The sequence below is a fragment of the Denticeps clupeoides genome, unplaced genomic scaffold, assembly GCF_900700375.1.
Source record: "Denticeps clupeoides unplaced genomic scaffold, fDenClu1.1, whole genome shotgun sequence".
Lineage (NCBI taxonomy): Eukaryota > Metazoa > Chordata > Actinopteri > Clupeiformes > Denticipitidae > Denticeps > Denticeps clupeoides.
Window position 1 is genome coordinate 242,727 of NW_021629815.1, and position 20,904 is coordinate 263,630.

Genomic DNA, 20,904 nt, shown 5'->3' on the forward strand with positions numbered 1-20,904 from the left:
CCTAGACTGAATGTCTTCTTACAGCTGTGAATTGCATCAAATGGCTGCTGAACATGCTGGGAACACAAGCATGTCTAGCATACATTTCTTGCTTAAGCGTCCAACAACAAACTTCAGGGTAAGGCCACACTGAGTTTTGAACTCAGGTCATTAGATTCAGAGTGCTAACCATCGCAGCATGGAACCCCATGACGTTTTTACTTAATGAGGTGACTTACTATTTCACCAACAAGAAGACCAGCTCAGTAAGAAAATCCAAACCACAGCCAGGCTTTTTCCATGAATTCAAGAAGAACAAGTATGTGAACGGGCTTTGAACCGGAACAAGGAGATCCCATTGGCTTAAAGGGCAGAATCCCTAAGCACGTAGACGTCAAAAACAAAGACGAGACAAAAGTGCAACTGTTAAGCTATTAATTCTTTTAGAAAGGCGTTCATTTAAACATATTAGTGGCTGATAGATGCAAAGTTAGTGAAACAGCATAAGTGAATGATTCCAAGAGGCATCAGTGGCTCATTTTTAGTTAATGAAAAAGTAGCTCCCTTTTCCGCTGCGAGCAGGGTTTGAACCTGCGCAGGGAGACCCCATTGGATTTCGAGTCCAACGCCTTAACCACTCGGCCATCGCAGCTTTTAAATAAAGAAAAAAAAGCAACTCTGTGAGAAGGGGCTTGAATTTGCATCAGGAGACCGTCTTGAAGTCAATCATCTGATTGAGACATTTCTTGGCATTTTAATGACTGCCATTCAATTGGTGAAGAGGGCAGTTCCTACAAACACTGCAAGCAGTGATAATCAAATCCAACACCTTAACCACTCTGCCATTGTAACTAAATAGTGCTCGTGATTGTTTAAAAAAGAGAATTTTACATTTACATTTACAGCATTTATCAGACGCCCTTATCCAGAGCGACTTACAATCAGTAGTTACAGGGACAGTCTCCCTGGAGCAACTTAGGGTTAAGTGTCTTGCTCAGGGACACAATGGTAGTAAGTGGGATTTGAACCTGGGTCTTCTGGTTCATAGGCGAGTGTGTTACCCACTAGGCTACTACCAGCCTTAGCTTTCATATTAGTGAACTGGACATCCTGAATGTGAACTTTGAATTCCATACAATCTCACTATAGAAGAGTAAAATGCTTAGACAAATATTATGAGCATTGTTAAAACCAGAAACTTGTTTTTTTCTCAATCAGTTTCAAACTATATGGTAGGATTAAAAATGTATAAGTGAGAACATCATTGGAATTCATTTTTCAGATCACCTGAGATTTGATCTTGAATTAATGGCAACATAACATTCAAGCCACATATGAATGAGTGGATTACATATTTTGCTTAAGCTTGAAACAATAAGCATGAACACAAGTTCTCACTGAGGCTTGAACTGTGATCAATGGATTTAGAGTGCTGATTGTTAAACGTTAAACCATGGAGCCCACAATAAACAACTTCTTACAGCTTTGAATTGCAAAACACATGCATTTAAATAAACTGCTTTTTGACATTAAGTTAAGGTCCCACCGAGATTTGAACTCGGATCGCTGGATTCAAAGTCCAGCGTGCTAACCATTACACCATGGAACCTAACCCTTAAACAGGCAAGTGATTGTCATTGTGATAAACTGCAGAAAAAACCTGGAGCACACAATGAAATGAGTTCTCTGGGTTTAACCCATCACCCTTAGTGAGTGTTGGGCAGCCATGAAAGGCTTCCGGTGAGCAGACGGTACCTTGAAGTTGCACATTGGTGGTGAACCTAGACTGAATGTCTTCTTACAGCTGTGAATTGCATCAAATGGCTGCTGAACATGCTGGGAACACAAGCATGTCTAGCATACATTTCTTGCTTAAGCGTCCAACAACAAACTTCAGGGTAAGGCCACACTGAGTTTTGAACTCAGGTCATTAGATTCAGAGTGCTAACCATCGCATCATGGAACCCCATGACGTTTTTACTTAATGAGGTGACTTACCATTTCACCAACAAGAAGACCAGCTCAGTAAGAAAATCCAAACCACAGCCAGGCCCGTTCACAAGTATGTGAACAGGCTTTGAACCGGAACAAGGAGATCCCATTGGCTTAAAGGGCAGAATCCCTAAGCACGTAGACGTCAAAAACAAAGACGAGACAAAAGTGCAACTGTTAAGCTATTAATTCTTTTAGAAAGGCGTTCATTTAAACATATTAGTTGCTGATAGATGCAAAGTTAGTGAAACAGCATAAGTGAATGATTCCAAGAGGCATCAGTGGCTCATTTTTAGTTAATGAAAAAGTAGTTCCCTTTTCCGCTGCGAGCAGGGTTTGAACCTGCGCAGGGAGACCCCATTGGATTTCTAGTCCAACGCCTTAACCACTCGGCCATCGCAGCTTTTAAATAAAGAAAAAAAAAGCAACTCTGTGAGAAGGGGCTTGAATTTGCATCAGGAGACCGTCTTGAAGTCAATCATCTGATTGAGACATTTCTTGGCATTTTAATGACTGCCATTCAATTGGTGAAGAGGGCAGTTCCTACACACACTGCAAGCAGTGATCAAGCATGTGCAAGAAGAGACCATTGATTATCAAATCCAACACCTTAACCACTCTGCCATTGCAACTAAATAGTGCTCGTGATTGTTTAAAAAAGAGAATAGCTTTCATATTAGTGAACTGGACATCCTGAATGTGAACTTTGAATTCCATACAATCTCACTATAGAAGAGTAAAATGCTTAGACAAATATTATGAGCATTGTTAAAACCAGAAACTTGTTTTTTTCTCAATCAGTTTCAAACTATATGGTAGGATTAAAAATGTATAAGTGAGAACATCATTGGAATTCATTTTTCAGATCACCTGAGATTTGATCTTGAATTAATGGCAACATAACATTCAAGCCACATATGAATGAGTGGATTACATATTTTGCTTAAGCTTGAAACAATAAGCATGAACACAAGTTCTCACTGAGGCTTGAACTGTGATCAATGGATTTAGAGTGCTGATTGTTAAACGTTAAACCATGGAGCCCACAATAAACATCTTCTTACAGCTTTGAATTGCAAAACACATGCATTTAAATAAACTGCTTTTTGACATTAAGTTAAGATCCCACCGAGATTTGAACTCGGATCGCTGGATTCAAAGTCCAGCGTGCTAACCATTACACCATGGAACCTACCACTTAAGCAGGCAAGTGATTGTCATTGTGATAAACTGCAGAAAAAACCTGGAGCACACAATGAAATGAGTCCTCTGGGTTTAACCCATCACCCTTAGTGAGTGTTGGGCAGCCATGAAAGGCTTCCGGTGAGCAGACGGTACCTTGAAGTTGCACATTGGTGGTGAACCTAGACTGAATGTCTTCTTACAGCTGTGAATTGCATCAAATGGCTGCTGAACATGCTGGGAACACAAGCATGTCTAGCATACATTTCTTGCTTAAGCGTCCAACAACAAACTTCAGGGTAAGGCCACACTGAGTTTTGAACTCAGGTCATTAGATTCAGAGTGCTAACCATCGCAGCATGGAACCCCATGACGTTTTTACTTAATGAGGTGACTTACTATTTCACCAACAAGAAGACCAGCTCAGTAAGAAAATCCAAACCACAGCCAGGCTTTTTCCATGAATTCAAGAAGAACAAGTATGTGAACGGGCTTTGAACCGGAACAAGGAGATCCCATTGGCTTAAAGGGCAGACTCCCTAAGCACGTAGACGTCAAAAACAAAGACGAGACAAAAGTGCAACTGTTAAGCTATTAATTCTTTTAGAAAGGCGTTCATTTAAACATATTAGTGGCTGATACATGCAAAGTTAGTGAAACAACATAAGTGAATGATTCCAAGAGGCATCAGTGGCTCATTTTTAGTTAATGAAAAAGTAGTTCCCTTTTCCGCTGCGAGCAGGGTTTGAACCTGCGCAGGGAGACCCCATTGGATTTCGAGTCCAACGCCTTAACCACTCGGCCATCGCAGCTTTTAAATAAAGAAAAAAAAAGCAACTCTGTGAGAAGGGGCTTGAATTTGCATCAGGAGACCCTCTTGAAGTCAATCATCTGATTGAGACATTTCTTGGCATTTTAATGACTGCCATTCAATTGGTGAAGAGGGCAGTTCCTACAAACACTGCAAGCAGTGATCAAGCATGTGCAAGAAGAGACCATTGATAATCAAATCCAACACCTTAACCACTCTGCCATTGCAACTAAATAGTGCTCGTGATTGTTTAAAAAAGAGAATAGCTTTCATATTAGTGAACTGGACATCCTGAATGTGAACTTTGAATTCCATACAATCTCACTATAGAAGAGTAAAATGCTTAGACAAATATTATGAGCATTGTTAAAACCAGAAACTTGTTTTTTTCTCAATCAGTTTCAAACTATATGGTAGGATTAAAAATGTATAAGTGAGAACATCATTGGAATTAATTTTTCAGATCACCTGAGATTTGATCTTGAAGTAATGGCAACATAACATTCAAGCCACATATGAATGAGTGGATTACATATTTTGCTTAAGCTTGAAACAATAAGCATGAACACAAGTTCTCACTGAGGCTTGAACTGTGATCAATGGATTTAGAGTGCTGATTGTTAAACGTTAAACCATGGAGCCCACAATAAACATCTTCTTACAGCTTTGAATTGCAAAACACATGCATTTAAATAAACTGCTTTTTGACATTAAGTTAAGGTCCCACCGAGATTTGAACTCGGATCGCTGGATTCAAAGTCCAGCGTGCTAACCATTACACCATGGAACCAACCCCTTAAGCAGGCAAGTGATTGTCATTGTGATAAACTGCAGAAAAAACCTGGAGCACACAATGAAATGAGTCCTCTGGGTTTAACCCATCACCCTTAGTGAGTGTTGGGCAGCCATGAAAGGCTTCCGGTGAGCAGACGGTACCTTGAAGTTGCACATTGGTGGTGAACCTAGACTGAATGTCTTCTTACAGCTGTGAATTGCATCAAATGGCTGCTGAACATGCTGGGAACACAAGCATGTCTAGCATACATTTCTTGCTTAAGCGTCCAACAACAAACTTCAGGGTAAGGCCACACTGAGTTTTGAACTCAGGTCATTAGATTCAGAGTGCTAACCATCGCAGCATGGAACCCCATGACGTTTTTACTTAATGAGGTGACTTACCATTTCACCATCAAGAAGACCAGCTCAGTAAGAAAATCCAAAGCACAGCCAGGCCCGTTCACAAGTATGTGAACGGGCTTTGAACCGGAACAAGGAGATCCCATTGGCTTAAAGGGCAGACTCCCTAAGCACGTAGACGTCAAAAACAAAGACGAGACAAAAGTGCAACTGTTAAGCTATTAATTCTTTTAGAAAGGCGTTCATTTAAACATATTAGTGGCTGATACATGCAAAGTTAGTGAAACAGCATAAGTGAATGATTCCAAGAGGCATCAGTGGCTCATTTTTAGTTAATGAAAAAGTAGTTCCCTTTTCCGCTGCGAGCAGGGTTTGAACCTGCGCAGGGAGACCACATTGGATTTCGAGTCCAACGCCTTAACCACTCGGCCATCGCAGCTTTTAAATAAAGAAAAAAAAGCAACTCTGTGAGAAGGGGCTTGAATTTGCATCAGGAGACCGTCTTGAAGTCAATCATCTGATTGAGACATTTCTTGGCATTTTAATGACTGCCATTCAATTGGTGAAGAGGGCAGTTCCTACAAACACTGCAAGCAGTGATAATCAAATCCAACACCTCAACCACTCTGCCATTGCAACTAAATAGTGCTCGTGATTGTTTAAAAAAGAGAATAGCTTTCATATTAGTGAACTGGACATCCTGAATGTGAACTTTGAATTCCATACAATCTCACTATAGAAGAGTAAAATGCTTAGACAAATATTATGTGTACAGACAAACCAGCTGAAGAATGCCCAATGTTGTCTGATCTCAGAAGCTAAGAAGGCTTGGGCCTGGTTAGTACTTGGATGGGAGACTACCTGGGAATACCAGGTGCTGTAAGCTTTAACTATTGAAAAACTTTTAAAATGAAAGTATTTACATGGCTTTGTTGCTTTTTTTGCCTTTTCTCCATCATAATTTGACAGTAAAGCGGGAGTTTTCACTCTTTGATATGTGTTTAAGCCCCTTTGCTTTAAAGTTCAAGATTTTCAAGCAGAGTTTGTGTACGGACAAACTAGCTGAAGAATGCCCAATCTTGTCTTATCTCAGAAGCTAAGAAGGCTTGGGCCTGGTTAGTACTTGGATGGGAGACTACCTGGGAATACCAGGTGCTGTAAGCTTTAACTATTGAAAAACTTTTAAAATGAAAGTATTTACATGGCTTTGTTAGCTTTTTTTGCCTTTTCTCCATCATAATTTGACAGTAAAGCGGGAGTTTTCGCACTTTATAATGTTTTCTAAGCCCTTTTGGTTTAAAGTTCAAGATTTTCAAGCAAAGTTTGCGTACGGACAAACCAGCTAAAGAATGCCCAATCTTGTCTGATCTCAGAAGCTAAGAAGGCTTGGGCCTGGTTAGTACTTGGATGGGAGACTACCTGGGAATACCAAGTGCTGTAAGCTTTAACTATTGTCAAATTATGATGGAGAAAAGGCAAAAAAGCTAACAAAGCCATGTAAATACTTTTATTTTAAATGTTAAAATAAAAGTATTTACATGGCTTTGTTAGCTTTTTTGCCTTTTCTCCATCATAATTTGACAGTAAAGCGGGAGTTTTCACACTTTATAATGTTTTCAAAGCCCTTTTGTTTAAAGTCCAAGATTTTCAAGCAGAGTTTGCTTACAGACATGCCAGCTGAAGATTGCCCAATCTTGTCTGATCTCAGAAGCTAAGAAGGCTTGGGCCTAGTTAGTACTTGGATGGGAGACTACCTGGGAATACCAGGTGCTGTAAGCTTTAACTATTGAAAAACTTTTAAAATAAAAGTATTTACATGGCTTTGTTAGCTTTTTTTGCCTTTTCTCCATCATATTTTGACAGTAAAGCGGGAGTTTTCGCACATTATCATGTTTTCAAAGCCCTTTTGGTTTAAAGTTCAAGATTTTCAAGCAGAGTTTGTGTACAGACAAACCAGCTGAAGAATGCCCAATGTTGTCTGATCTCAGAAGCTAAGAAGGCTTGGGCCTGGTTAGTACTTGGATGGGAGACTACCCGGGAATACCAGGTGCTGTAAGCTTTAACTATTGAAAAACTTTTAAAATGAAAGTATTTACATGGCTATGTTAGCTTTTTTTGCCTTTTCTCCATCATAATTTGACAGTAAAGCGGGAGTTTTCACTCTTTGATATGTGTTCAAGTCCTTTTGGTTTAAAGTTTAAGATTTTCAAGCAGAGTTTGTGTACAGACAAACCAGCTGAAGAATGCCCAATGTTGTCTGATCTCAGAAGCTAAGAAGGCTTGGGCCTAGTTAGTACTTGGATGGGAGACTACCTGGGAATACCAGGTGCTGTAAGCTTTAACTATTGAAAAACTTTTAAAATGAAAGTATTTACATGGCTATGTTAGCTTTTTTTGCCTTTTCTCCATCATAATTTGACAGTAAAGCGGGAGTTTTCACTCTTTGATATGTGTTTAAGCCCCTTTGGTTTAAAGTTCAAGATTTTCAAGCAGAGTTTGTGTACGGACAAACCAGCTGAAGAATGCCCAATCTTGTCTTATCTCTGAAGCTAAGAAGGCTTGGGCCTGGTTAGTACTTGGATGGGAGACTACCTGGGAATACCAGGTGCTGTAAGCTTTAACTATTGTAAAACTTTTAAAATGAAAGTATTTACATCACTTTGTTAACTTTTTTTAAAGTAAGTTAAGGGGTATTTTCTTTCTTTGATATGTTTTCCCGCCTTTTTTCTTTTTTTTTTTTTTTTTAACTTCTCTTCAGGTTTCTTTGTCTGTGTGTGCTCTACAACGATCATTCACAGGCTTGAAGCTGAATCGATTAGGTGGGGTTTTCCAGCCCTCGGCCTTCAGGTGCTACGCACCCTGATGTCAATTTAATATCTGATATGTCATATTAAGCGGATTTTTAGAACAGGGAGTCGGCAATAGGGCCTGCTCCATCCGCTCCATTCATCGACCCAGTATTGCATTGCCTCTAGAAGGTGTGCACTTTATTTGTTGTATTGCAAATAAAAGCTTACCACTCCAACTTTTTGCCTTTTCTCCATCATAATTTGACAGTAAAGCGGAAGTTTTCACTCTTTGATATGTGTTCAAGCCCCTTTGGTTTAAAGTTCAAGATTTTCAAGCAGAGTTTGTGTATGGACAAACCAGCTGAAGAATGCCCAATCTTGTCTGATCTCAGAAGCTAAGAAGGCTTGGGCCTGGTTAGTACTTGGATGGGAGACTACCTGGGAATACCAGGTGCTGTAAGCTTTAACTATTGAAAAACTTTTAAAATGAAAGTATTTACATGGCTTTGTTAGCTTTTTTTGCCTTTTTCTGCATCATAATTTGACAGTAAAGTGGGAGTTTTCACTCTTTGATATGTGTTCACGCCCCTTTGGTTTAAAGTTCAAGATTTTCAAGCAGAGTTTGTGTACGGACAAACCAGCTGAAGAATGCCCAATCTTGTCTGATCTCAGAAGCTAAGAAGGCTTGGGCCTGGTTAGTACTTGGATGGGAGACTACCTGGGAATACCAGGTGCTGTAAGCTTTAACTATTGAAAAACTTTTAAAATGAAAGTATTTACATGGCTTTGTTAGCTTTTTTTGCCTTTTCTCCATCATATTTTGACAGTAAAGCGGGAGTTTTCACACATTATAATGTTTTCAAAGCCCTTTTGGTTTAAAGTTCAAGATTTTCAAGCAGAGTTTGTGTACAGAAAAACCAGCTGAAGAATGCCCAATGTTGTCTGATCTCAGAAGCTAAGAAGGCTTGGGCCTAGTTAGTACTTGGATGGGAGACTACCTGGGAATACCAGGTGCTGTAAGCTTTAACTATTGAAAAACTTTTAAAATAAAAGTATTTACATGGCTTTGTTAGCTTTTTTTGCCTTTTCTCCATCATATTTTGACAGTAAAGCGGGAGTTTTCGCACATTATCATGTTTTCAAAGCCCTTTTGGTTTAAAGTTCAAGATTTTCAAGCAGAGTTTGTGTACAGACAAACCAGCTGAAGAATGCCCAATGTTGTCTGATCTCAGAAGCTAAGAAGGCTTGGGCCTGGTTAGTACTTGGATGGGAGACTACCCGGGAATACCAGGTGCTGTAAGCTTTAACTATTGAAAAACTTTTAAAATGAAAGTATTTACATGGCTATGTTAGCTTTTTTTGCCTTTTCTCCATCATAATTTGACAGTAAAGCGGGAGTTTTCACTCTTTGATATGTGTTCAAGTCCTTTTGGTTTAAAGTTTAAGATTTTCAAGCAGAGTTTGTGTACAGACAAACCAGCTGAAGAATGCCGAATGTTGTCTGATCTCAGAAGCTAAGAAGGCTTGGGCCTGGTTAGTACTTGGATGGGAGACTACCTGGGAATACCAGGTGCTGTAAGCTTTACCTATTGAAAAACTTTTAAAATGAAAGTATTTACATGGCTATGTTAGCTTTTTTTGCCTTTTCTCCATCATAATTTGACAGTAAAGCGGGAGTTTTCACTCTTTGATATGTGTTCAAGCCCCTTTGGTTTAAAGTTCAAGATTTTCAAGCAGAGTTTGTGTACGGACAAACCAGCTGAAGAATGGCCAATCTTGTCTGATCTCAGAAGCTAAGAAGGCTTGGGCCCGGTTAGTATTTGGATGGGAGACTACCTGGGAATGCCAGGTGCTGTAAGCTTTAACTATTAAAAAACTTTTAAAATGAAAGTATTTACATGGCTTTGTTAGCTTTTTTTGCCCTTTTTCCATCATAATTTGACAGTAAAGCGGGAGTTTTCACTCTTTGATATGTGTTTAAGCCCCTTTGGTTTAAAGTTCAAGATTTTCAAGCAGAGTTTGTGTACGGACAAACCAGCTGAAGAATGCCCAATCTTGTCTTATCTCTGAAGCTAAGAAGGCTTGGGCCTGGTTAGTACTTGGATGGGAGACTACCTGGGAATACCAGGTGCTGTAAGCTTTAACTAATGAAAAACTTTTAAAATGAAAGTATTTACATGGCTTTGTTAGCTTTTTTGCCTTTTCTCCATCATAATTTGACAGTAAAGCGGGAGTTTTCGCACTTTATAATGTTTTCAAAGCCCTTTTGTTTAAAGTCCAAGATTTTCAAGCAGAGTTTGCTTACAGACATGCCAGCTGAAGATTGCCCAATCTTGTCTGATCTCAGAAGCTAAGAAGGCCTGGGCCTGGTTAGTACTTGGATGGGAGACTACGTAAGAATGCCAGGTGCAGTAAGCTTTAACTATTGAAAACTTTTAAAATGAAAGTATTTACATCACTTTGTTAACTTTTTTTAAAGTAAGTTAAGGGGTATTTTCTTTCTTTGATATGTTTTCCCGACTCTTTTCTTTTTTTTTTTTTTTTTTTTTTTTAACTTCTCTTCAGGTTTCTTTGTCTGTGTGTGCTCTACAACGATCATTCACAGGCTTGAAGCTGAATCGATTAGGTGGGGTTTTCCAGCCCTCGGCCTTCAGGTGCTACGCACCCTGATGTCAATTTAATATCTGATATGTCATATTAAGCGGATTTTTAGAACAGGGAGTCGGCAATAGGGCCTGCTCCATCCGCTCCATTCATCGACCCAGTATTGCATTGCCTCTAGAAGGTGTGCACTTTATTTGTTGTATTGCAAATAAAAGCTTACCACTCCAACTTTTTGCCTTTTCTCCATCATAATTTGACAGTAAAACGGAAGTTTTCACTCTTTGATATGTGTTCAAGCCCCTTTGGTTTAAAGTTCAAGATTTTCAAGCAGAGTTTGTGTATGGACAAACCAGCTGAAGAATGCCCAATCTTGTCTGATCTCAGAAGCTAAGAAGGCTTGGGCCTGGTTAGTACTTGGGTGGGAGTCTACCTGGGAATACCAGGTGCTGTAAGCTTTAACTATTGAAAAACTTTTAAAATGAAAGTATTTACATGGCTTTGTTAGCTTTTTTGCCTTTTTCTGCATCATAATTTGACAGTAAAGTGGGATTTTTCACTCTTTGATATGTGTTCACGCCCCTTTGGTTTAAAGTTCAAGATTTTCAAGCAGAGTTTGTGTACGGATAAACCAGCTGAAGAATGCCCAATCTTGTCTGATCTCAGAAGCTAAGAAGGCTTGGGCCTGGTTAGTACTTGGATGGGAGACTACCTGGGAATACCAGGTGCTGTAAGCTTTAACTATTGAAAAACTTTTAAAATGAAAGTATTTACATGGCTTTGTTAGCTTTTTTTGCCTTTTCTCCATCATATTTTGACAGTAAAGCGGGAGTTTTCACACATTATAATGTTTTCAAAGCCCTTTTGGTTTAAAGTTCAAGATTTTCAAGCAGAGTTTGTGTACAGAAAAACCAGCTGAAGAATGCCCAATGTTGTCTGATCTCAGAAGCTAAGAAGGCTTGGGCCTGGTTAGTACTTGGATGGGAGACTACCCGGGAATACCAGGTGCTGTAAGCTTTAACTATTGAAAAACTTTTAAAATGAAAGTATTTACATGGCTATGTTAGCTTTTTTTGCCTTTTCTCCATCATAATTTGACAGTAAAGCGGGAGTTTTCACTCTTTGATATGTGTTCAAGCCCCTTTTGGTTTAAAGTTCAAGATTTTCAAGCAGAGTTTGTGTATGGACAAACCAGCTGAAGAATGCCCAATCTTGTCTGATCTCAGAAGCTAAGAAGGCTTGGGCCTGGTTAGTACTTGGGTGGGAGTCTACCTGGGAATACCAGGTGCTGTAAGCTTTAACTATTGAAAAACTTTTAAAATGAAAGTATTTACATGGCTTTGTTAGCTTTTTTTGCCTTTTTCTGCATCATAATTTGACAGTAAAGTGGGATTTTTCACTCTTTGATATGTGTTCACGCCCCTTTGGTTTAAAGTTCAAGATTTTCAAGCAGAGTTTGTGTACGGATAAACCAGCTGAAGAATGCCCAATCTTGTCTGATCTCAGAAGCTAAGAAGGCTTGGGCCTGGTTAGTACTTGGATGGGAGACTACCCGGGAATACCAGGTGCTGTAAGCTTTAACTATTGAAAAACTTTTAAAATGAAAGTATTTACATGGCTATGTTAGCTTTTTTTGCCTTTTCTCCATCATAATTTGACAGTAAAGCGGGAGTTTTCACTCTTTGATATGTGTTCAAGTCCTTTTGGTTTAAAGTTCAAGATTTTCAAGCAGAGTTTGTGTACAGACAAACCAGCTGAAGAATGCCCAATGTTGTCTGATCTCAGAAGCTAAGAAGGCTTGGGCCTAGTTAGTACTTGGATGGGAGACTACCTGGGAATACCAGGTGCTGTAAGCTTTAACTATTGAAAAACTTTTAAAATGAAAGTATTTACATGGCTTTGTTAGCTTTTTTTGCCTTTTCTCCATCATATTTTGACAGTAAAGCGGGAGTTTTCACACATTATAATGTTTTCAAAGCCCTTTTGGTTTAAAGTTCAAGATTTTCAAGCAGAGTTTGTGTACAGAAAAACCAGCTGAAGAATGCCCAATGTTGTCTGATCTCAGAAGCTAAGAAGGCTTGGGCCTAGTTAGTACTTGGATGGGAGACTACCTGGGAATACCAGGTGCTGTAAGCTTTAACTATTGAAAAACTTTTAAAATGAAAGTATTTACATGGCTTTGTTAGCTTTTTTTGCCTTTTCTCCATCATATTTTGACAGTAAAGCGGGAGTTTTCGCACATTATAATGTTTTCAAAGCCCTTTTGGTTTAAAGTTCAAGATTTTCAAGCAGAGTTTGTGTACAGACAAACCAGCTGAAGAATGCCCAATGTTGTCTGATCTCAGAAGCTAAGAAGGCTTGGGCCTGGTTAGTACTTGGATGGGAGACTACCTGGGAATACCAGGTGCTGTAAGCTTTAACTATTGAAAAACTTTTAAAATGAAAGTATTTACATGGCTATGTTAGCTTTTTTTGCCTTTTCTCCATCATAATTTGACAGTAAAGCGGGAGTTTTCACTCTTTGATATGTGTTCAAGTCCCTTTTGGTTTAAAGTTCAAGATTTTCAAGCAGAGTTTGTGTACAGACAAACCAGCTGAAGAATGCCCAATGTTGTCTGATCTCAGAAGCTAAGAAGGCTTGGGCCTGGTTAGTACTTGGATGGGAGACTACCTGGGAATACCAGGTGCTGTAAGCTTTAACTATTGAAAAACTTTTAAAATGAAAGTATTTACATGGCTATGTTAGCTTTTTTTGCCTTTTCTCCATCATAATTTGACAGTAAAGCGGGAGTTTTCACTCTTTGATATGTGTTCAAGCCCCTTTGGTTTAAAGTTCAAGATTTTCAAGCAGAGTTTGTGTACGGACAAACCAGCTGAAGAATGCCCAATCTTGTCTGATCTCAGAAGCTAAGAAGGCTTGGGCCTGGTTAGTACTTGGATGGGAGACTACCTGGGAATACCAGGTGCTGTAAGCTTTAACTATTGAAAAACTTTTAAAATGAAAGTATTTACATGGCTTTGTTAGCTTTTTTTGCCTTTTCTCCATCATATTTTGACAGTAAAGCGGGAGTTTTCACACATTATAATGTTTTCAAAGCCCTTTTGGTTTAAAGTTCAAGATTTTCAAGCAGAGTTTGTGTACAGACAAAGCAGCTGAAGAATGCCCAATGTTGTCTGATCTCAGAAGCTAAGAAGGCTTGGGCCTAGTTAGTACTTGGATGGGAGACTACCTGGGAATACCAGGTGCTGTAAGCTTTAACTATTGAAAAACTTTTAAAATGAAAGTATTTACATGGCTTTGTTAGCTTTTTTTGCCTTTTCTCCATCATATTTGACAGTAAAGCGGGAGTTTTCGCACATTATAATGTTTTCAAAGCCCTTTTGGTTTAAAGTTCAAGATTTTCAAGCAGAGTTTGTGTACAGACAAACCAGCTGAAGAATGCCCAATGTTGTCTGATCTCAGAAGCTAAGAAGGCTTGGGCCTGGTTAGTACTTGGATGGGAGACTACCTGGGAATACCAGGTGCTGTAAGCTTTAACTATTGAAAAACTTTTAAAATGAAAGTATTTACATGGCTATGTTAGCTTTTTTTGCCTTTTCTCCATCATAATTTGACAGTAAAGCGGGAGTTTTCACTCTTTGATATGTGTTCAAGTCCCTTTGGTTTAAAGTTCAAGATTTTCAAGCAGAGTTTGTGTACAGACAAACCAGCTGAAGAATGCCCAATGTTGTCTGATCTCAGAAGCTAAGAAGGCTTGGGCCTGGTTAGTACTTGGATGGGAGACTACCTGGGAATACCAGGTGCTGTAAGCTTTAACTATTGAAAAACTTTTAAAATGAAAGTATTTACATGGCTTTGTTAGCTTTTTTTGCCTTTTCTCCATCATAATTTGACAGTAAAGCGGGAGTTTTCACTCTTTGATATGTGTTCAAGCCCCTTTGGTTTAAAGTTCAAGATTTTCAAGCAGAGTTTGTGTACGGACAAACCAGCTGAAGAATGGCCAATCTTGTCTGATCTCAGAAGCTAAGAAGGCTTGGGCCTGGTTAGTACTTGGATGGGAGACTACCTGGGAATACCAGGTGCTGTAAGCTTTAACTATTGAAAAACTTTTAAAATGAAAGTATTTACATGGCTTTGTTAGCTTTTTTTGCCCTTTTCTCCATCATAATTTGACAGTAAAGCGGGAGTTTTCACTCTTTGATATGTGTTTAAGCCCCTTTGGTTTAAAGTTCAAGATTTTCAAGCAGAGTTTGTGTACAGACAAACCAGCTGAAGAATGCCCAATGTTGTCTGATCTCAGAAGCTAAGAAGGCTTGGGCCTGGTTAGTACTTGGATGGGAGACTACCTGGGAATACCAGGTGCTGTAAGCTTTAACTATTGAAAAACTTTTAAAATGAAAGTATTTACATGGCTATGTTAGCTTTTTTTGCCTTTTCTCCATCATAATTTGACAGTAAAGCGGGAGTTTTCACTCTTTGATATGTGTTCAAGTCCTTTTGGTTTAAAGTTCAAGATTTTCAAGCAGAGTTTGTGTACAGACAAACCAGCTGAAGAATGCCCAATGTTGTCTGATCTCAGAAGCTAAGAAGGCTTGGGCCTGGTTAGTACTTGGATTGGAGACTACCTGGGAATACCAGGTGCTGTAAGCTTTAACTATTGAAAAACTTTTAAAATGAAAGTATTTACATGGCTATGTTAGCTTTTTTTGCCTTTTCTCCATCATAATTTGACAGTAAAGCGGGAGTTTTCACTCTTTGATATGTGTTCAAGCCCCTTTGGTTTAAAGTTCAAGATTTTCAAGCAGAGTTTGTGTACGGACAAACCAGCTGAAGAATGGCCAATCTTGTCTGATCTCAGAAGCTAAGAAGGCTTGGGCCTGGTTAGTACTTGGATGGGAGACTACCTGGGAATGCCAGGTGCTGTAAGCTTTAACTATTGAAAAACTTTTAAAATGAAAGTATTTACATGGCTTTGTTAGCTTTTTTTGCCCTTTTTCCATCATAATTTGACAGTAAAGCGGGAGTTTTCACTCTTTGATATGTGTTTAAGCCCCTTTGGTTTAAAGTTCAAGATTTTCAAGCAGAGTTTGTGTACAGACAAACCAGCTGAAGAATGCCCAATGTTGTCTGATCTCAGAAGCTAAGAAGGCTTGGGCCTGGTTAGTACTTGGATGGGAGACTACCTGGGAATACCAGGTGCTGTAAGCTTTAACTATTGAAAAACTTTTAAAATGAAAGTATTTACATGGCTATGTTAGCTTTTTTTGCCTTTTCTCCATCATAATTTGACAGTAAAGCGGGAGTTTTCACTCTTTGATATGTGTTCAAGTCCCTTTTGGTTTAAAGTTCAAGATTTTCAAGCAGAGTTTGTGTACAGACAAACCAGCTGAAGAATGCCCAATGTTGTCTGATCTCAGAAGCTAAGAAGGCTTGGGCCTGGTTAGTACTTGGATGGGAGACTACCTGGGAATACCAGGTGCTGTAAGCTTTAACTATTGAAAAACTTTTAAAATGAAAGTATTTACATGGCTTTGTTAGCTTTTTTTGCCTTTTCTCCATCATATTTTGACAGTAAAGCGGGAGTTTTCACACATTATAATGTTTTCAAAGCCCTTTTGGTTTAAAGTTCAAGATTTTCAAGCAGAGTTTGTGTACAGACAAACCAGCTGAAGAATGCCCAATGTTGTCTGATCTCAGAAGCTAAGAAGGCTTGGGCCTGGTTAGTACTTGGATGGGAGACTACCTGGGAATACCAGGTGCTGTAAGCTTTAACTATTGAAAAACTTTTAAAATGAAAGTATTTACATGGCTATGTTAGCTTTTTTTGCCTTTTCTCCATCATAATTTGACAGTAAAGCGGGAGTTTTCACTCTTTGATATGTGTTCAAGTCCCTTTTGGTTTAAAGTTCAAGATTTTCAAGCAGAGTTTGTGTACAGACAAACCAGCTGAAGAATGCCCAATGTTGTCTGATCTCAGAAGCTAAGAAGGCTTGGGCCTGGTTAGTACTTGGATGGGAGACTACCTGGGAATACCAGGTGCTGTAAGCTTTAACTATTGAAAAACTTTTAAAATGAAAGTATTTACATGGCTATGTTAGCTTTTTTTGCCTTTTCTCCATCATAATTTGACAGTAAAGCGGGAGTTTTCACTCTTTGATATGTGTTCAAGCCCCTTTGGTTTAAAGTTCAAGATTTTCAAGCAGAGTTTGTGTACGGACAAACCAGCTGAAGAATGGCCAATCTTGTCTGATCTCAGAAGCTAAGAAGGCTTGGGCCTGGTTAGTACTTGGATGGGAGACTACCTGGGAATACCAGGTGCTGTAAGCTTTAACTATTAAAAACTTTTAAAATGAAAGTATTTACATGGCTTTGTTAGCTTTTTTTGCCCTTTCTCCATCATAATTTGACAGTAAAGCGGGAGTTTTCGCACTTTATAATGTTTTCAAAGCCCTTTTGTTTAAAGTCCAAGATTTTCAAGCAGAGTTTGCTTACAGACATGCCAGCTGAAGATTGCCCAATCTTGTCTGATCTCAGAAGCTAAGAAGGCCTGGGCCTGGTTAGTACTTGGATGGGAGACTACGTAGGAATGCCAGGTGCAGTAAGCTTTAACTATTGAAAACTTTTAAAATGAAAGTATTTACATCACTTTGTTAACTTTTTTTAAAGTAAGTTAAGGGGTATTTTCTTTCTTTGATATGTTTTCCCGCCTCTTTTCTTTTTTTTTTTTTTTTTTTTTTAACTTCTCTTCAGGTTTCTTTGTCTGTGTGTGCTCTACAACGATCATTCACAGGCTTGAAGCTGAATCGATTAGGTGGGGTTTTCCAGCCCTCGGCCTTCAGGTGCTACGCACCCTGATGTCAATTTAATATCTGATATGTCATATTAAGCGGATTTTTAGAACAGGGAGTCGGCAATAGGGCCTGCTCCATCCGCTCCATTCATCGACCCAGTATTGCATTGCCTCTAGAAGGTGTGCACTTTATTTGTTGTATTGCAAATAAAAGCTTACCACTCCAACTTTTTGCCTTTTCTCCATCATAATTTGACAGTAAAGCGGAAGTTTTCACTCTTTGATATGTGTTCAAGCCCTTTTGGTTTAAAGTTCAAGATTTTCAAGCAGAGTTTGTGTATGGACAAACCAGCTGAAGAATGCCCAATCTTGTCTGATCTCAGAAGCTAAGAAGGCTTGGGCCTGGTTAGTACTTGGATGGGAGACTACCTGGGAATACCAGGTGCTGTAAGCTTTAACTATTGAAAAACTTTTAAAATGAAAGTATTTACATGGCTTTGTTAGCTTTTTTTGCCTTTTTCTCCATCATAATTTGACAGTAAAGCGGGAGTTTTCACTCTTTGATATGTGTTCAAGCCCCTTTGGTTTAAAGTTCAAGATTTTCAAGCAGAGTTTGTGTACGGACAAACCAGCTGAAGAATGCCCAATCTTGTCTGATCTCAGAAGCTAAGAAGGCTTGGGCCTGGTTAGTACTTGGATGGGAGACTACCTGGGAATACCAGGTGCTGTAAGCTTTAACTATTGAAAAACTTTTAAAATGAAAGTATTTACATGGCTTTGTTAGCTTTTTTTGCCTTTTCTCCATCATAATTTGACAGTAAAGCGGGAGTTTTCACTCATTGATATGTGTTTCAAAGCCCTTTGGTTTAAAGTTCAAGATTTTCAAGCAGAGTTTGTGTACGGACAAACCAGCTGAAGAATGCCCAATCTTGTCTGATCTCAGAAGCTAAGAAGGCTTGGGCCTAGGTTAGTACTTGGATGGGAGACTACCTGGGAATACCAGGTGCTGTAAGCTTTAACTATTGAAAAACTTTTAAAATGAAAGTATTTACATGGCTTTGTTAGCTTTTTTTGCCTTTTCTCCATCATAATTTGACAGTAAAGCGGGAGTTTTCACTCTTAGATATGTGTTCAAGCCCTTTGGTTTAAAGTTCAAGATTTTCAAGCAGAGTTTGTGTACGGACAAACCAGCTGAAGAATGCCCAATCTTGTCTGATCTCAGAAGCTAAGAAGGCTTGGGCCTGGTTAGTACTTGGATGGGAGACTACCTGGGAATACCAGGTGCTGTAAGCTTTAACTATTGAAAAACTTTTAAAATGAAAGTATTTACATGGCTTTGTTAGCTTTTTTTGCCTTTTCTCCATCATAATTTGACAGTAAAGCGGGAGTTTTCACTCTTGATATGTGTTCAAGCCCTTTTGGTTTAAAGTTCAAGATTTTCAAGCAGAGTTTGTGTACAGACAAACCAGCTGAAGAATGCCCAATGTTGTCTGATCTCAGAAGCTAAGAAGGCTTGGGCCTGGTTAGTACTTGGATGGGAGACTACCTGGGAATACCAGGTGCTGTAAGCTTTAACTATTGAAAAACTTTTAAAATGAAAGTATTTACATGGCTATGTTAGCTTTTTTTGCCTTTTCTCCATCATAATTTGACAGTAAAGCGGGAGTTTTCACTCTTTGATATGTGTTCAAGCCCCTTTGGTTTAAAGTTCAAGATTTTCAAGCAGAGTTTGTGTACGGACAAACCAGCTGAAGAATGGCCAATCTTGTCTGATCTCAGAAGCTAAGAAGGCTTGGGCCTGGTTAGTACTTGGATGGGAGACTACCTGGGAATGCCAGGTGCTGTAAGCTTTAACTATTGAAAAACTTTTAAAATGAAAGTATTTACATGGCTTTGTTAGCTTTTTTTGCCCTTTTTCCATCATAATTTGACAGTAAAGCGGGAGTTTTCACTCTTTGATATGTGTTTAAGCCCCTTTGGTTTAAAGTTCAAGATTTTCAAGCAGAGTTTGTGTACGGACAAACCAGCTGAAGAATGCCCAATCTTGTCTGATCTCAGAAGCTAAGAAGGCTTGGGCCTGGTTAGTACTTGGATGGGAGACTACCTGGGAATACCAGGTGCTGTAAGCTTTAACTATTGAAAAACTTTTAAAATGAAAGTATTTACATGGCTTTGTTAGCTTTTTTTGCCTTTTCTCCATCATAATTTGACAGTAAAGCGGGAGTTTTCACTCTTTGATATGTGTTCAAGCCCTTTGGTTTAAAGTTCAAGATTTTCAAGCAGAGTTTGTGTACGGACAAACCAGCTGAAGAATGCCCAATCTTGTCTGATCTCAGAAGCTAAGAAGGCTTGGGCCTGGTTAGTACTTGGATGGGAGACTACCTGGGAATACCAGGTGCTGTAAGCTTTAACTATTGAAAAACTTTTAAAATGAAAGTATTTACATGGCTTTGTTAGCTTTTTTTGCCTTTTCTCCATCATAATTTGACAGTAAAGCGGGAGTTTTCACTCTTTGATATGTGTTTAAGCCCCTTTGGTTTAAAGTTCAAGATTTTCAAGCAGAGTTTGTGTACGGACAAACCAGCTGAAGAATGCCCAATCTTGTCTGATCTCAGAAGCTAAGAAGGCTTGGGCCTGGTTAGTAGCTTGGATGGGAGACTACCTGGGAATACCAGGTGCTGTAAGCTTTAACTATTGAAAAACTTTTAAAATGAAAGTATTTACATGGCTTTGTTAGCTTTTTTTGCCTTTTCTCCATCATAATTTGACAGTAAAGCGGGAGTTTTCACTCTTAGATATGTGTTCAAGCCCCTTTGGTTTAAAGTTCAAGATTTTCAAGCAGAGTTTGTGTACGGACAAACCAGCTGAAGAATGCCCAATCTTGTCTGATCTCAGAAGCTAAGAAGGCTTGGGCCCTGGTTAGTACTTGGATGGGAGACTACCTGGGAATACCAGGTGCTGTAAGCTTTAACTATTGAAAAACTTTTAAAATGAAAGTATTTACATGGCTTTGTTAGCTTTTTTTGCCTTTTCTCATCATAATTTGACAGTAAAGCGGGAGTTTTCACTCTTAGATATGTGTTCAAGCCCCTTTGGTTTAAAGTTCAAGATTTTCAAGCAGAGTTTGTGTACGGACAAACCAGCTGAAGAATGCCCAATCTTGTCTGATCTCAGAAGCTAAGAAGGCTTGGGCCTGGTTAGTACTTGGATGGGAGACTACCTGGGAGTACCAGGTGCTGTAAGCCTTAACTATTGAAAAACTTTTAAAATGAAAGTATTTACATGGCTTTGTTAGCTTTTTTTGCCTTTTCTCCATCATATTTTGACAGTAAAGCGGGAGTTTTCACTCTTTAATATGTGTTCAAGCCCTTTTGGTTTAAAGTTCAAGATTTTCAAGCAGAGTTTGTGTACAGACAAACCAGCTGAAGAATGCCCAATGTTGTCTGATCTCAGAAGCTAAGAAGGCTTGGGCCTGGTTAGTACTTGGATGGGAGACTACCTGGGAATACCAGGTGCTGTAAGCTTTAACTATTGAAAAACTTTTAAAATGAAAGTATTTACATGGCTATGTTAGCTTTTTTTGCCTTTTCTCCATTATAATTTGACAGTAAAGCGGGAGTTT

The 20,904-nt window shown here is 38.9% G+C and overlaps 7 non-coding genes and 13 pseudogenes across 7 annotated transcripts; 13 read left to right on the forward strand and 7 right to left on the reverse strand.

Moving 5' to 3' along the window:
- Positions 1 to 549: 549 nt before the first annotated feature.
- Positions 550 to 631, reverse strand: trnas-cga (transfer RNA serine (anticodon CGA)). Its single transcript has one exon. It is a non-coding gene; the product is annotated as a tRNA-Ser (tRNA).
- Positions 632 to 1,516: 885 nt separating this feature from the next.
- Positions 1,517 to 1,588, reverse strand: trnaq-uug (transfer RNA glutamine (anticodon UUG)). The gene has a single exon. It is a non-coding gene; the product is annotated as a tRNA-Gln (tRNA).
- Positions 1,589 to 2,292: 704 nt separating this feature from the next.
- trnas-aga (transfer RNA serine (anticodon AGA)) lies at positions 2,293 to 2,374 on the reverse strand. Its single transcript has one exon. It is a non-coding gene; the product is annotated as a tRNA-Ser (tRNA).
- Positions 2,375 to 3,091: 717 nt separating this feature from the next.
- trnaq-uug (transfer RNA glutamine (anticodon UUG)) lies at positions 3,092 to 3,163 on the reverse strand. Its single transcript has one exon. It is a non-coding gene; the product is annotated as a tRNA-Gln (tRNA).
- A 720-nt stretch (positions 3,164 to 3,883) lies between these two features.
- trnas-cga (transfer RNA serine (anticodon CGA)) lies at positions 3,884 to 3,965 on the reverse strand. Its single transcript has one exon. It is a non-coding gene; the product is annotated as a tRNA-Ser (tRNA).
- Positions 3,966 to 4,682: 717 nt separating this feature from the next.
- Positions 4,683 to 4,754, reverse strand: trnaq-uug (transfer RNA glutamine (anticodon UUG)). The gene has a single exon. It is a non-coding gene; the product is annotated as a tRNA-Gln (tRNA).
- Positions 4,755 to 5,458: 704 nt separating this feature from the next.
- trnas-cga (transfer RNA serine (anticodon CGA)) lies at positions 5,459 to 5,540 on the reverse strand. The gene has a single exon. It is a non-coding gene; the product is annotated as a tRNA-Ser (tRNA).
- An 886-nt stretch (positions 5,541 to 6,426) lies between these two features.
- Positions 6,427 to 6,545, forward strand: LOC114774723 (uncharacterized; annotated as a pseudogene).
- Positions 6,546 to 6,761: 216 nt separating this feature from the next.
- LOC114774621 (uncharacterized) lies at positions 6,762 to 6,880 on the forward strand (annotated as a pseudogene).
- Positions 6,881 to 8,234: 1,354 nt separating this feature from the next.
- LOC114774626 (uncharacterized) lies at positions 8,235 to 8,353 on the forward strand (annotated as a pseudogene).
- Positions 8,354 to 8,514: 161 nt separating this feature from the next.
- On the forward strand, positions 8,515 to 8,633 carry LOC114774628 (uncharacterized; annotated as a pseudogene).
- A 2,476-nt stretch (positions 8,634 to 11,109) lies between these two features.
- On the forward strand, positions 11,110 to 11,228 carry LOC114774629 (uncharacterized; annotated as a pseudogene).
- Positions 11,229 to 11,949: 721 nt separating this feature from the next.
- Positions 11,950 to 12,068, forward strand: LOC114774760 (uncharacterized; annotated as a pseudogene).
- Positions 12,069 to 13,347: 1,279 nt separating this feature from the next.
- Positions 13,348 to 13,466, forward strand: LOC114774640 (uncharacterized; annotated as a pseudogene).
- Positions 13,467 to 17,617: 4,151 nt separating this feature from the next.
- Positions 17,618 to 17,736, forward strand: LOC114774627 (uncharacterized; annotated as a pseudogene).
- Positions 17,737 to 17,897: 161 nt separating this feature from the next.
- LOC114774754 (uncharacterized) lies at positions 17,898 to 18,016 on the forward strand (annotated as a pseudogene).
- A 440-nt stretch (positions 18,017 to 18,456) lies between these two features.
- Positions 18,457 to 18,575, forward strand: LOC114774800 (uncharacterized; annotated as a pseudogene).
- Positions 18,576 to 19,292: 717 nt separating this feature from the next.
- Positions 19,293 to 19,411, forward strand: LOC114774617 (uncharacterized; annotated as a pseudogene).
- A 159-nt stretch (positions 19,412 to 19,570) lies between these two features.
- Positions 19,571 to 19,689, forward strand: LOC114774618 (uncharacterized; annotated as a pseudogene).
- Positions 19,690 to 20,408: 719 nt separating this feature from the next.
- LOC114774622 (uncharacterized) lies at positions 20,409 to 20,527 on the forward strand (annotated as a pseudogene).
- Positions 20,528 to 20,904: the final 377 nt, after the last annotated feature.